We start from the raw sequence: 14964 nt of genomic DNA, 5'->3' as shown, positions 1-14964 counted from the left end.
CTAAGGTCGCCAGCTTGAGCGCAGGCTCATCTGGTTTGAGCAAAGCTCGCTTGCTTTGACCCGAGGTCACTGGCTCGAGCAAGGGGTTACTTGGTCTGCTGAAGGCCCACGGTCAAGGCACATATGAGAAAGCAATCAATGAATAACTAAGGTGTCACAATGAAAAACTAATGATTGATGCTTCTCATATCTCTCCATTCCTGTCTGTCTGTCCCTATCTATCCCTCTCTCTGACTCTCTCTCTGTCTCTGTAAAAAAGAAAGAAAGAAAGAAAGAGAAAGAAAGAAAGAAAGAAAGAAAGAAAGAAAGAAAGAAAGAAAGAAAGAAAGAAAGAAAGAAAGAAAAACAGTTGGCTGCAATGGAGGGAACATTTACATTTCATACCATAATTTACTATCAATGTTATCATAGTATGGATTGTACAACTAAATTATTAAAAAAGTTTCACAATGCAAAATTTTTCATGGGCCAGGACAAAATATGAGGCTATTTTGAAATCAGTATTTAAAAATTACTATGACAAAATACTTACAGAGGACTTGGAAACTGCATTTGTAATGATTTTATCTGATGCAACAAATCATAATGAAATTAAATTGTATCCAATAATAGTAAGATAAGATATTTTTAATGTTACCAAGGGCATTCAAGTAAAAATTTTAAATTTAGAATCCACTGAGGGCAAAACTTCTGAAATTTTGTCAAACTATCTATACAGAGTAATGAAAGAGAACAATTTGAAATCCAAAGTTGTTGCACTAACAACTGATAATACAAATACAAATTTTGGTGGGCAAAGACGCAAAGGGGTGAATAATGTGTATGTAAAATTATAAGAGTTACTCCAAAAGAAAATACTAGGAATAGGTTGTAATGCACGTATTTTGTCAAATGCAATAAACACAGTGTCATGTGCCATGACAATTGATGTAGAAATAATAACTACAATTTTTTGCATTTTAGTCATTTTACCATTCATGTTGCTACTTTAAAACAATTTTGTGCAGAAGCAAATGTTGAATACAAAAAACTTTTAGGATATTCAAAAGTTAGATGCCTTGTTCTAACACCTGCTATAGAGCGTGTTCTACAATTATTTGAGCCTCTCCATTTATGTTTTTTAAGTTTAGACAAATGTCCTAAAATCCTGAAATCATTTTTCAATATTAAAAGATCTGGGGGTCCTGGCAGGTTAGCTCAGTGGTAGAGCGCCGGCCTCACGTGCAGAAGTCCCGGGTTCAATTCCTGACCAGGGCACACAGGAGAGGCACCCATCTGCTTCTCCACCCCTCCCCCTCTCCTTCTTCTCTGTCTCTCTCTTCCCCTCCCACAGCCGAAGCTCCATTGGAGCAAAGATGGCCCGGGCGCTGGGATGGCTCCTTGGCCTCTGCCCCAGGCGCTAGAGTGGCTCTGGTCACAACAGAGCGACGTCCTGGATGGGCAGAGCATTGCCCCCTGGTGCGCGTGCCGGGTGGATCCCAGTCGGGCGCATGTGGGAGTCTGTCTGACTGCCTCCCCGTTTCCAGCTTCAGAAAAATACAAAAAAAAAAAAAAAAAAAAAGATCTGAGATATTGATGTATTTTGTACATAATCAAGCATCTATTTTTCACAAAATGATTCAAAAGATTGGAGGTGAACACATTTCAGCTACAGAAGTTAATCTGATTTTGAATGACTATCCTTCAACATAAATCTCATTTTGAAGAAAAATTTCTTCCTTTAATTATAAAAAGAAAATTGTCAGACTTAGAGGAATTATATATGAGCATAACAGAAAAGTTTATTAAAGAAGTGCGATTTACCAGACATGTTTTTAATATATCAAAGAAGGGTCTAAAACAAACATCATGGTAAATAACAGTTTTCAATGGTGTTTTTTTACTTCATCGCAAGAATACTGGACAGATATTGAATCTTGTCTTGAGTTTTTATCCAAAGAAATGTAAGACATCAGAATAGACAACAATTGTTTCTTTGAAGAAATTAGAAGACTGAATGTATATTTAAATTCTGAAAAATTAATACAATGGAAAAATGAACACGTCAAAATTGATAAAAGATGGGTGGAAATATTCAGCCATTTCAAAAATGAACATATTCCATGTGAAAATTTATTTATTCTTGTTCAATTTACATTGTGCTGCCCTGGAACTAATGCAGCAGTTGAAAGAGTTTTTTCAATTGCTAATGATTTTTGGACAAGTGAGAAACTGATATTGAATGTTGATACTCTAGCAGCAGTACTTGCTATAAAATTCAATATGAAGGATATTTCTTGTTCAGATATTTCCAATATATTGTTACAAGATGATATATTTACAAAAACTATTTAATAATAGTTATAGATTATTAGATAATATCATCTAAATGAGTACTTTTTTCTTAAAATTATTATTAAAAATTAACAGGCATATAAGCATAATTACAATACAAAAGATTACAAATGTTTTTATTATGCATTTATCATATTATAGTGTATTACTGTTGTAATGAATAAAATGTTTCTTTTATTTATAATATTGTTTTCTTCCATTTATTTTTGTTTTCCTTTTCATTGTAAAAGGGTTGGTCATCTTTATTTTACAGCGACTAAAGTGATGCAAACATAATTAGGTGACTTACCCATGGCCATTGGTAAGTGGTGCAGCTAACAATCTCTACTATTCATAGAGATAGTATTCTTCACCTTTTATTGATGTTTTTAATAAGTATATTTTTTCTACCTTTTCTGCTTGCAACAATAATTAATAACTGTAAAAGGCTTTTACATTTTACCATTGTGTAGGTTAGGGCTCATAAAGGAGCAATGATGAAGTCTCTCACACATCTGTGGCCTAAAGCTGCCTGACCTGTGGTGGCACAATGGATAAAGCATCAACATGGAACACTGAGGTCGCCAGTTCAAAACCCTGGGCTTGCTTGGTCAAGGCACTTATGAGAGTTGATGCTTCCTGCTCCTCCCCCCTTCTCTCTCTCTCCTCTCTCTCTAAAAATAAAAAAGTGAAAAAAAAAATCTAAAGCTACCACTGATGGAGTGTAGAATGTCTCGTGGTGGACTGAATGACTTGTGCTGTGTAGTGTGCATGGGGCAAGCCAGGGGCAAGTTAATGTCTACCTGATAGTAGACATCTTCCTTTGGTTATCTTGGTTTAGCCCACTCAACTGGGCCTTGTATGGCCTTCCAGTTACTGACTCTTTCTTAGCACCATGTGGCTTGGCTGGGGCCCGTACTCCCATTGGAGATGAAGTTTTATAAAAGGACTTTGTAAATGAGCTCACCTCCCAAGGCCACAGTGGCCCCTCTCTTTACTATCTTTCTCTCCTCTTTAGTCTCACCTTTCTTTCCTTCAGCTCAGAACTAAGCCTGAGTTGAGATAAACAGATACTTTCATAGAAACTAGGGTCTGTACCTGTTAGATCCTTGAACATTCTCAAACCTCTCAATTTTTTCTCTTTTCTATCCCAACATAATTTGAAGAAGCTTATTAAAGGTAATAGTAATACACCATGTTTCATAGGTTTCTTTTTAAATTTCTATTTTATCTTAAAAATAGGCAATGCATTCATATAAATCAAAATCTCACAATTCTAAGGCGAAAGTATATAAATAGGTTCCTCTCCACATCATCATGTGCCTCATAAATCTCTCCAATTTTTCTAGCACAAGATCTCAAAATATTCACTGAATTTTAACAGTCAACTTCCTAGCCAAGTACACACAGAGCACGAGATGGACTTACTGTGAAGTTAATGAAACTTAAAGCTTCAGGGCCCCTCACTTTGCTGGGGCCCTGTTTTAGTCTTGTCAGGCTGCTCTAACAAATTACCAGAGACTGTGTGACTTATAAACAACAGAAATTTATTTCTCAGAAGTACAGATCAAAGTGCCAGAAGATTTTGGGTCTGGTGAAGGCCTGCTACTTGATTCATAGCTGTCTTTTCACTGTGTCCACACATGGTAGAAGAGGCAAGGGAGCTCTCTGGTTTATTTTATAAGGACATTAATTTCATTCATGAAGGCTCTTCTACTCTCATGACCAAAGTCCCTCCCAAAGGCCCTACTTTCTAACACCATTACACTGGGAGTTAGGACCTAACATATGAATGTTGGGGAGATACCACAGTGGTTATGTTGTTGCCTCTTTCCACTCAAGAACCTGCAGTTAGAGTTATTTGCTATATAAAAGTGCTCTACAGCACTAGGAATTGGACATATATTTGGGGGAAAATGTGTAATAGGAGAATCAGTTTATTAATAAGAGTATGCTATTTTTCTAAATTTTGTGATGTTTGAAGTATCTGTAAGCACTTCTACATTTGTAATTTTCCCATTTCCTTTATTTTTTAAATACTTTTGTACACATTTTAAAATTTATTTTGTGTTCTTTCTTTTTCCTTTTTGCATTTTTCTAAAGCTGGAAATGGAGAGGCAGTCAGACTCCCGCATGCGCCCGACCGGGATCCACCTGGCATGCCCACCAGGGGGCGATGCTCTGCCCATCTGGGGTGTCACTCTGCCACAACCAGAGCCATTCTAGCGCCTGAAGCAGAGGCCCAGAGCCACCCTCAGTGCCCCGGCAAACTTTTGCTCCAATGGAGCCTTGGCTGCGGGAGGGGAAGAGAGAGACAGAGAGGAAGGAGAGGGGAAGGGATGGAGAAGCAGATGGGTACTTCTCCTGTGTGCCCTGCCCGGGACTCCCACATGCCAGGCCGATGCTCTACCACTGAGCCAACCGACCAGGGCCTTGTGTTCTTTTTTAAAGTGTCCCAAATTCTAAGGACTTTTGGCCCCACAAAATACTGATCCTCTGCTGATAAATAGAACAGCAGGTGTCTCACTACTTTTCTCTACTTGTGGTTTGCCCATCTGTCTGGTGTTAGAGACCCAAACAATAGAAGGACAGGTTGTGTTTCTCTCACTACATAGTCTTGGCACTTTCTTGGTCTTTGACAAAATCACTGGATCACAATCTCTACCATTACTCTTCAGAGCAACAGATTAAAATGCCACAATTAAAAGTCATCTTAGCTATGCCAATGCTTAAGCTAGTGAGTTGATAGAAGGAAATAAACAAAAAGCAGAAACCTGAAGGTAAGGTGAAATGGGGTATGCAGACAGTTTCTCTTTTGCTACCCTTTCTCAACAAACGTTCTTAGTTTTATTTCCAATTTGCTCAGCAGTGTGGGCAAACTCTTCCTCTGACCTTGAGAGGCTATTATTAGATATGCACAAGGGAAGAACATAAAGGACTTCAGGTAAACTAGACATCGACACAACACACAGAGTCCAAGCCATTTGTCTTCTTTGACAGCCCTTTACCATGCTGGATGGCAGGAGAAAGGACCATCAGGAAAGTAATTGGTTCAAATGGAGTTATAAATCAAGTCTGTACTCTTTGAAGGATTTATTCAACTGAAGGCATGTCCAACCCAGGACCTCATGGCTTTACCTTTTGCCTATGTAGAAAAAGCAGTTAATACAGTTGACTATCCCAAGGCAGAGAAGTCTTATTAAAAAAGAGTACTTTGCAATGTTATTTATTTCTCAAGACATTATCATTAAGATTTGGATTTAATAAAAAAACTATATATATATATATATATATATATATATATATATATTGTGTGTGTGTGTTTTTCTGTGTTTGTTTGTTTTTTTACAGAGACAGAGAGAGATTCAGAGAAAGGAACAGACAGGAAGAGAGATGAGAAGTATCAATTCTTCATTGTGGCACTTTAGTTGTTCATTGATTGCTTTCTCATATGTGCCTTGACTGGGAGGCTACAGGAGAGCAACTGATCACTTGCTCAAGCCAGCGATCTTGGGCTTCAAGCCAGCAACCTTTAGGTTTCAGGCCAGCAACCTTTGGGCTCAAGGTAGCTACCACGGGGTAATATCTATGATCCCATGCTCAAGCCAAGAACTCCATGCTCTAGCTGGTAAGCCCATGTTCAAGCCAGATGAGCCCATGCTCAAGTTGGTGACCTCAGGATTTCAAACCTGGGTCCTTTGTGTCTCAGTTTGTTGCTCTATCTACTATGCCATTGTCTGTCAGGCAAAAAAAAAATGATTTCTTATATGGAATTTCTATGTTTTCTCAATCTTTATTATTTCATGTATTTTATATTTCAAAATTAGAGTATCTTGATAAAATCAATAGAATGGATCTTGATCCAAGTTACAAAAACCAATAACCTTTATAACCACATTGTCAAATTCAGTTATCTCTTTCTGTTTGATTGACTCTATACTGTTTATCTAAAAATTAAAAAAAGCCAAAATGAGAGGCAATTAGAATCTGAGATAAAGAACTACAACTTGTGTAGCACAGATTCGGGCAAAACACTAAATAGTCCTGATTATAAGGTGAGGGTAGGGATTTTCAAAAGAAAAGGGAAAGAAGAGAAGAAAAGAGAAGAGAGAAAAGAAAAAGAAGAGAAACGAAAAGGAATAACTATATGAAGAGAAGAAAGCAATTTCTGTTGGTGATTACATCTTTAGCTATGTATGGCTGGCTACTGATTCTGTTCTCAGAAAGATAATCCATAATCATCCATCCTTGTGGTCAGGATATCTGCTTTCCTGTTAGCTTTACAAACAGTTGTTTGAAAGACAATGCTGCTATGGCTAAATTCAGAGGTTATTTGCCCAGTTCAGATATTCTAAAGTTTCAAGGAGCGAGACATGCAAGGCAGTTTCTATGGAATGGCTGCTCTGCTCCCTTTAGAAAATGGCTCCATTTATGTCAACCTTGCATAATTTTTATTCATATTTTTTCTACACATTATTATATACAGTATAATGTGATACACTGTGTAAGAGGAAAGACAGGACTAACAGGGATTCCTTTGTTAGCTTAGAGAATTGGATGGAGGTACAGGAAGATGAGGAAAACTCAGGAAATTATCTAAGTTGGATTTTAAAGCTTTTTAAAGCAGTAACTGTATTTGCTTTACACTCTACTTTCTACCCAACACAGAGGAGTTCCTGGCACTTGGTAGTTATTCTGGTACATGGAAGGGATGTGAAAGAAAGTAGAAAAAAGAAATCGTTTCAGGAAGAGATAACAGAAAGACATTTTCAAAGAAGAGGAAGTATAAACAGTGAAACAGTACCAGATATTAGACCTCAGTCCTTGAACTTTGGCTAAGAAAGAATTCAGAGCCAAGACTCAAATACAAGTGAAAGTTTATTTAGAAAGTTACAGAGGTAGAAAAAAGTGAGGCATCTGGCCTGCGTGAGCTCAGGAAATGGAGCCGTTGGAACTTAGAAGACAGCAAGCATATATGCAACTGGGGTAATGAAAGGAGGAAAGACTCAGTGTAAAGCCAGTAGCCTGGCCACCATCACAGCTGCCTGGCCCATGCAGGTTCATTCGCATTTGATTTGAATAGACAGTAATGAAACAATGGAGCCAAAAACTGGTGGGCCATTAGCTTTAATTCTAGCTTCTAGCTTGTACCCAGCAGGCAAGAAATACACACAGTGGGAAAACACTTCCCTTTTCATTCAGGGCTCCCAAAGCCACTGTCTCCTAGAATCAAAGGTTTCTACCTCACCAGTCTTATTCACCTCTGTTCCCCATCTCCTTCTCTCTGCACAAACTGGCTTCTCCTTCAGCACTCCACCATCTTGGCTGCTTCTCCTCTCCTCCACGTGGCCTTTCTCTGCTTTCCTGCAGCATGGGCTCCTCTGCCCCATTTTATAGTATAGAAATCAAAACCTTTAATCCAATATACAAACAAGAAAGTCTCTGATACAAAGTCACTTATCTGGGGCATAATGGGATTCCTCACAGGAGTGTACCACCCCACATCATGCAACAGTCAAGAGTGTGGGGAAAGCTTACTGTTGAGAAGATCTTAGTATTAAAAGGGTGGGAAAGGCCTAGTGTTAAAACTAAGCCTTAGCAATGAGATACCACCTCACACCTGTTCGATTAGCTATTATTAGCAAGACAGGTAATAGCAAATGTTGGAGAGGCTGTGGAGAAAAAGGAACCCTCATACACTGTTGGTGGGAATGTAAAGTAGTACAACCATTATGGAAGAAAGTATGGTGGTTCCTCAAAAAACTGAAAATAGAACTACCTTATGACCCAGCAATCCCTCTACTGGGTATATACCCCCAAAACTCAGAAACATTGATACATAAAGACACATGCAGCCCCGTATTTATTGCAGCATTGTTCACAGTGGCCAGGACATGGAAACAACCAAAAAGCCCGTCAATAGATGACTGGATAAAGAAGATGTGGCACATATACACTATGGAATACTACTCAGCCATAAGAAATGATGACATCAGAACATTTACAGCAAAATGGTGGGATCTTGATAACATGATACGAAGCGAAATAAGTAAATCAGAAAAAACCAGGAACTGCATTATTCCATATGTAGGTGGGACATAAAAGTGAGACTAAGAGACATTGATAAGAGTGTGGTGGTTACAGGGGGGAGGGGGGAATGGGAGAGGGAAAGGGGGTGGGGAGGGGCACAAAGAAAACAAGATAGAAGGTGACAGAGGACAATCTGACTTTGGGTGGTGGGTATGCAACATAATTGAACGACAAGATAACCTGGACTTGTTATCTTTGAATATATGTATCCTGATTTATTGATGTCACCCCATTAAAAAAATAAAATTATAAAACAACAATAACAACAAAAAAAAAACTAAGCCTTAGGCTGTAATGACCCTGCCTGCTTACAGCCTATCCCCTACACCCAATGCAAACTATAAGTGAGCAAACATATATATCATATTTACAAACTTATTTGACCAACATTCAGCAATGCTCCAGAGAGAGCGTACACTGGGGAAAGAACTGGGGGATAGACATGAGTGTGCAAGAGAATGAGAGAGAGAGAGAGAGAGAGAGAGAGAGAGAGAGAGAGAGAACACACTGAGTCCTTCTTCTTAAGGTGTTTTATTTGTTTCCTAAAGGTGGAGATTTTAGGAGAGATTTCAGGGGAGTATCTCAATCGAATATTCATCAGCTTTCCAAGGTACTTCATCTCAGGGTTGTGATCTCGCTGATTGGTGCCAGGAGAGGTGGTCATTAGTCATTGTAGATGGTCCTGAGGTCAGCCTGGCCTTGATGTTTGTATGGCCAGGGGCTGCCATCATGGCCATTCACATGCAGGTTCACATTTGATTCGGACAGACGGTAATGAAACAACAGAGCCAAGAACTGGTGGGCCATTACCTTTAATCCTAGCTTGCACCCGGAGGGCAAGAAATATACACAGTGGGAATATACTTCCCTTTTCATTCAAGGCTCCCAAAGCCACTGACTTATTCAAGTTTCCTAGAATCAAAGGTTTCTACCTCACCAGTTTTATTCACCTCTGTTCCCCATCTCTCTGCACAAACTCTGTATAAACTGGCTTCTCCTTCAGCACTCCACCATCTTGGCTGCTTCTCCTCTCCTCCACGTGGCCTTTCTCTGCTCTCCTGCAGCATAGCCTCCTCTGCCCCATTTTACAGTGTAGAAATCAACAACCCTGACAATCAATGGGGTGACAGATGTTGCAGCCAGATCGCCCTCACATCCAGTATAGTGTAGAAATCAAAACCTTCAATCCAATATACAAACAAGGAAGTCTCTGATACAAAGTCACTTATCTGAGGCATAAATGGGATTCCTTATAAGAGTGTACCACCCCACATCATGCAACAGTCAAGGGTATGGGCAAAAGCTTAGTCTTAAAACTAAGCCTTAGGCCTGCTGTTGGGCAGATAAAATATATTATGCACACTTTGTTAAAAATGGCGCTGCCCACGTGGAGGCCATTGCCCAGGTGATATTAATGTGTGTCTCTGTGGGCTGTGGGCAAGCAGAATCCTTGTAGCCTGGGGCTTGGTTTTGGGATTAAGCCTTTCCCACCCTTTTTGATGTGGGGTGGTACAATCCTATCATGCCCCAGATAAGTGACTTTGTATTGGAGACTTCCCTATTTTGTATATTGGATTAAATGTTTGGATTTCTACACTATAAAATAGGGGCAGAACGGGAGCTTGCTCTCTTGGTTCCTGAGATTATCATTAGAGGAGAGAGCAGAGCAGAGAGCAGAAGGAGGCCACGTGGAGTAGGCCAGGAGAAGCAGTCAAGATGGCGGAGTGTTGAGTGAGAAGCCAGTTAGTGGAGAGTTTGTGCAGGGAGAAGGAAGGAGATGGGGAACAGAGGTGAATAAGTCTGGTGAGCTAGAAACCTTTGATTCTAGGAAACTCGGATAAGTCAGTAGCTTTGTGAGCACTGAATGTGAGTGGGTTTTGGAGCCCAGTGTGTGTTTTTACTTGCCCGCCGAGTGCAAGCTAGGATTAAAGAAAATGGCCCACCAGTTTTTGGCTCCATTGTTTCTTTACCGACTGTCCGAATCCAATGCGAACCTGCATGAGCTGGGCAGCTGTGTTGGTGGCCCTGGCCTTGGCTGCTGGCTTTACACCTGCTTACAGCCTGTTCCCCAGACCCAATGCAAACTAAAGCGAGCAAACATATATATCATATTTATAAACTTATTTGACCAACAATGCTTTTCTGGGCCTGGAGCTGAACCACAACTAAGGCCTAGATGTTATCCCTAGGGCTTAATTCTTAAGGGAGTGGTCACACTAGGAACTCATATGAAGCTTTTCTCCACCCCTCTTATCCCTCCTCTAAGGAGGTCTACTATGACTATCCATATGAAAGTTCAGGAGGTCTAAGCCGCATGACCACTGACACTCTAGGGGAGAAAAGGTCACTGTGGGTGTGAAGTCACACTTTACAACTGTCAATGGCTAGAACTCCAGGGATTTCCACTCTGGTGATCTTCTGACCTAGCCTATCATTCCTACTTTGATTATGCCTGTCTAAATGCTCGCTATAGAAAGACAGATATTAACGTGTATTATTTATTGAGGGCGTAAAATGTGCTAAAATGCTATATGGTATGGTGAAAGATAAATTTGAGGAGTGGGGATCAGTTAGTAAGTACATCCATACATGACAGCATCACATTTTTCAGTAATATTCAAAAAGAGGTCATTTACAGTACTTGGAAAGAACCAAGAAGTTGGCAACAAAATTGTGCTACAGCTGAAGCTTTCAAACCTCTAAACTATAATCTGCATGAGAAAACAAACTCTCTTTGTATTTAAACCAGTTTGAAGCTGCTCCCGTAATTTGCAACTGAAAGCTGCTGAGCTTTGTGTCTGATGAGGGTCTGATGAGGTAAAGGTTAAAAGCAGAAAGAGCCACCGGTTCTCACTGACCTGCTCTAAATGTGGTCTGAAGAACAGCAGCAATAGTACCATAACCTTGGAACTTGTTAGCAAATTCTTGTACCCCAGCCCAAACCTACTGAATCTGAGGAGCACAGATTCAGTAGGGGTGTTTATTTTAACAAGCTTTCCCAGTGACATTTATGAACCCTGAAAGTTGAGAACGACTGCAAGCCCGAGAAGTCCCTCATTTGCATATCAAACAGGCCACAGTGTTGCTAGTGCTGCTGGAAGATCAGTCCACCTTTTGAATGGCATTCTTGTAAAATATTGTTTCCTGAGTGGATGTTGAGACAAACACTTCAGAGCTTTGAGGAATGCACTCCAAATTTCTCTACTGATCAGAGGTAGGCCCCAACTAATTGTGAATTAATTCAAACTGGTTACTTCCCAAAAGAAGAGGTTAAGCAGCTAGAAGATTATTTTTCTCTGGGTCAGCAGATCAGTGATAAAAGTGTATCCTATTGTTATAAAGTATGTTACTTTAACCCGCGGGTTACATAGAGACACCAAAGCAGGATACAGAAAAAATTTTAGGAGGAGATTTATTAATAAGCCGGCTACATATGACTTAAACGGGGTATAGCTAACCCAAATCATGCAGCCTTGATTATAGTCCTGAGGTTGGTTATATAGACATGATCACATCCTGGTTGGGGGGAAAAGGTGGGGGAACATGAAACAATAGTCATTTACTGATAAATTTACAACATTTATCTGTAGGATCTATTAAAAGAAAAAACATTCCTAAGACTACAAGATAACACAGTAGTGATAAATATTTCACATACCCAACACAGTAGTGGTAAATATAGTTTTACATATCAAAGACATTCCCAAATCTTCCAGGGTTTACATTTATCCTTGTTGCCACAACAGTGAAATTACCTTTGCTAAAAGTGTTGGGGCTAGCTTATTTTATGTTTTATATATATAAAGAATTTCAAAAGGGATGATTATTAGACAGCATATAAAAATGTTACAGAATGCAGGTTTTTCCAACAAGGGGAGTGGGCTTGTGATTCCTCTGTCTAGTATACGTCACTCTCAGTACTCCAGGAGGGGAGGGAGAGTTAGAATCAGTGTAGGAATAATAATTAAAATATGTAAACATTGTCTCCTAAAGGATCTTATGGATGGGGAAGAGAAAGTTTTCAGATAAGTTTTATCCTTCCAGAGAACTATGTGATTAGTTACTAACTTTTGCCCCTTTAATCTCTTTCTCTGTATTTTTTTTTTCATTTCAGAAAGGAGAGGTAAGTGAGGAGCCACTGCGCCACCTCACCCACAGGTGTTATAAAGTACCAAAAGCTACAGAATCAATATTAATATTTTGGGAGGCTTGAAGAACATTTTATTAATTTGGGTTAAGGTGTGCAGAGAAATTGTGAGAATAGTCTCTGTACTGTGTGATTGGCATGACCAGGATGGCCCTTGGCATTGTATTGTAAATGCAAAGGGAAGGAAAACATGGATTCCCAGACATTCCACCATGCCTGTGGGGAAAGGGGTGAATGGCTAGCCAGGTACAGGGAGAGAAAAACCAAAATAAACCTTTTCTTATAACTATGAGCCATTTGCGGGCATTTGTCCCCAAAGAAACTACCTCTCCTATGTAAATGCATGTGGTTAATATGTCTGACTCTGGACAGAGAGATAGCAGATAAACACTAGATAATATAGGAATGCCTTTTAATATGTAAAAAGACATCTTTCTGCCATTGTGTTGACTTGTAAATTTTGTTTTCTCCAAAATAATGTATGACTTGCAAATTGAACGTGGTCCAATCATGTTAAAGGACATATGATTATAACCAATAGTGGTAAGGGGCTCCTAATTGCAATTTTTGCTTCTGTACTTCCCACTTACAAAACTATAGAAACTAAGTAGAACAAAGGGCCGGCGCGTGCTCTCCCTCAGACCACTGTTGGAGTTGCCGCGGCTTGGCCAAGCTAGACAATAAAGCTTTGATGTGTAATCGACGGATTTTGTTCGTGTCTTCAATGTTTTGGGTCCCTCCGGATTAGGATTAACAGTAAGGAGGCCTGACTCTTCCCTCCAAAATACCAATGTTAACAATCTTTGCAATTCTTCAGCACCTTATCACACTATGGGTTCTTTGACTATTAGCAACACTATAGGCCTCTAATAATTTTAAATAAGGAGAAGGTATTTAGCAGAAGGAGAGATTCTGGGTAGTTCAGAGAGAGGGGAATCAGTGAGGCTTGTAGAGGCAGAAATGTGAAATCTTTCTCATTAGAGTGCTGTCACTAGATAAGTCAGTTATAACTATCTTGTATTCTTGTGTATCTTCAGTCAAGTGTGTAAGTGTGTCATTCCCAGTAGAAAAAAAAGACAGATTGACTAGCTTTGGGCCCCATGATCACCCATGTGTTTGAGACAGCAGGAGGTCATGATTGGCAGACTCATAATTCTGCTGGAGGAAATCTGATTCTTCCATGCAGGAAATGCATTTCAGGGACCTGTGTATGGAAGATTTGACATTTAGTGACAAGATCTATTGGAGCAAAAACAAAGGACTGCCCCCAGGTACATCCTCCCTGCTGTCTCATCCACAACCAGGTGGCTCAGCTTCATCTGGCTGAGGAAGAAGTCCAGCTTCTGGGGCCACAGGCCTGCACTTGTCCCCACCATGCCCAGAAGAATGGCCAGGACCCAGAGCTCTGTGCCATCATCCTGGCATCTGAGGTTCCAGTAGTCTAGCTTAGTATCTTTTCCTGTCCAGCCTATAAAGAGTGCTGTGCTTCTGCCCAGGTGGCTGCTGAAAAGATAGAGCCCATACCATCTAGATAGGCCTTTGAAGCTTTGATTATATTTTCTTGGGCTTTGGAGGGAGCAGCCTTTCTGTCAAACTATCTAGTCTCTTTCCTGGATCTTCCTGGGGCTATGCTGGTACCTCCCACTATCCAATCCCTTTTCTGGATCTTCTAGGGCAGGGGTAGTCAACCTTTTTATACCCACTGCCCACTTTGGTATCTCTGTTAGTAGTAAAATTTTCTAACTGCCCACCGGTTCCACAGTAATGGTGATTTATAAAGTAGGGAAGTAACTTTATAAAATTTATAAAGCAGAGTAACAGCAAGTTAAAGCATATAATAATAATTACTTACCAAGTACTTTATGTCAGATTTTCACTAAGTTTGGCAGAATAAATCTTTATAAAACAACTTACTATAGGTAAATCTATCTTTTTATTTATACTTTGGTTGCTCCACTACCACCCACCATGAAAGCTGGAACGCCCACTAGTGGGTGGTAGGGATCAGGTTGACTACCACGGTTCTAGGGTTTCATGTCGTTACCCTATCTGATCCTTTTTCTCAGATTCCCCAGGCTAAACTTCTCCCCTTTATGGTCATCATTTTTGTTTTTACTGCCATGCCTCATAGTTCTTTCTCGTCACGTCACCTGGCTTCCACTGTGATGTGCTTGGTAGGACTTTCCCCTTTAGCATCTTGGCTCAATAAAGGGATTTCCCCCTCACTGTTTATCGCCCTGTAGCCATGGCCACCATAATAGCCGCTTGGCCCATGCAGGTTAGCATTAGATTCGGAAAGACGGTAATGGAACAATGGAGCCAAGAACTAGTGTGCCATTAACTTTAATCCTAGCTTGCACCCAGCGGGCAAGTAATGCACACAGTGGGGAAAACACTTCCCTTTCCATTCAGGG

This window comes from Saccopteryx bilineata, chromosome 1, assembly GCF_036850765.1.
Source record: "Saccopteryx bilineata isolate mSacBil1 chromosome 1, mSacBil1_pri_phased_curated, whole genome shotgun sequence".
Classification (NCBI taxonomy): Eukaryota; Metazoa; Chordata; class Mammalia; order Chiroptera; family Emballonuridae; genus Saccopteryx; species Saccopteryx bilineata.
This window is presented reverse-complemented; position numbering follows the sequence as displayed.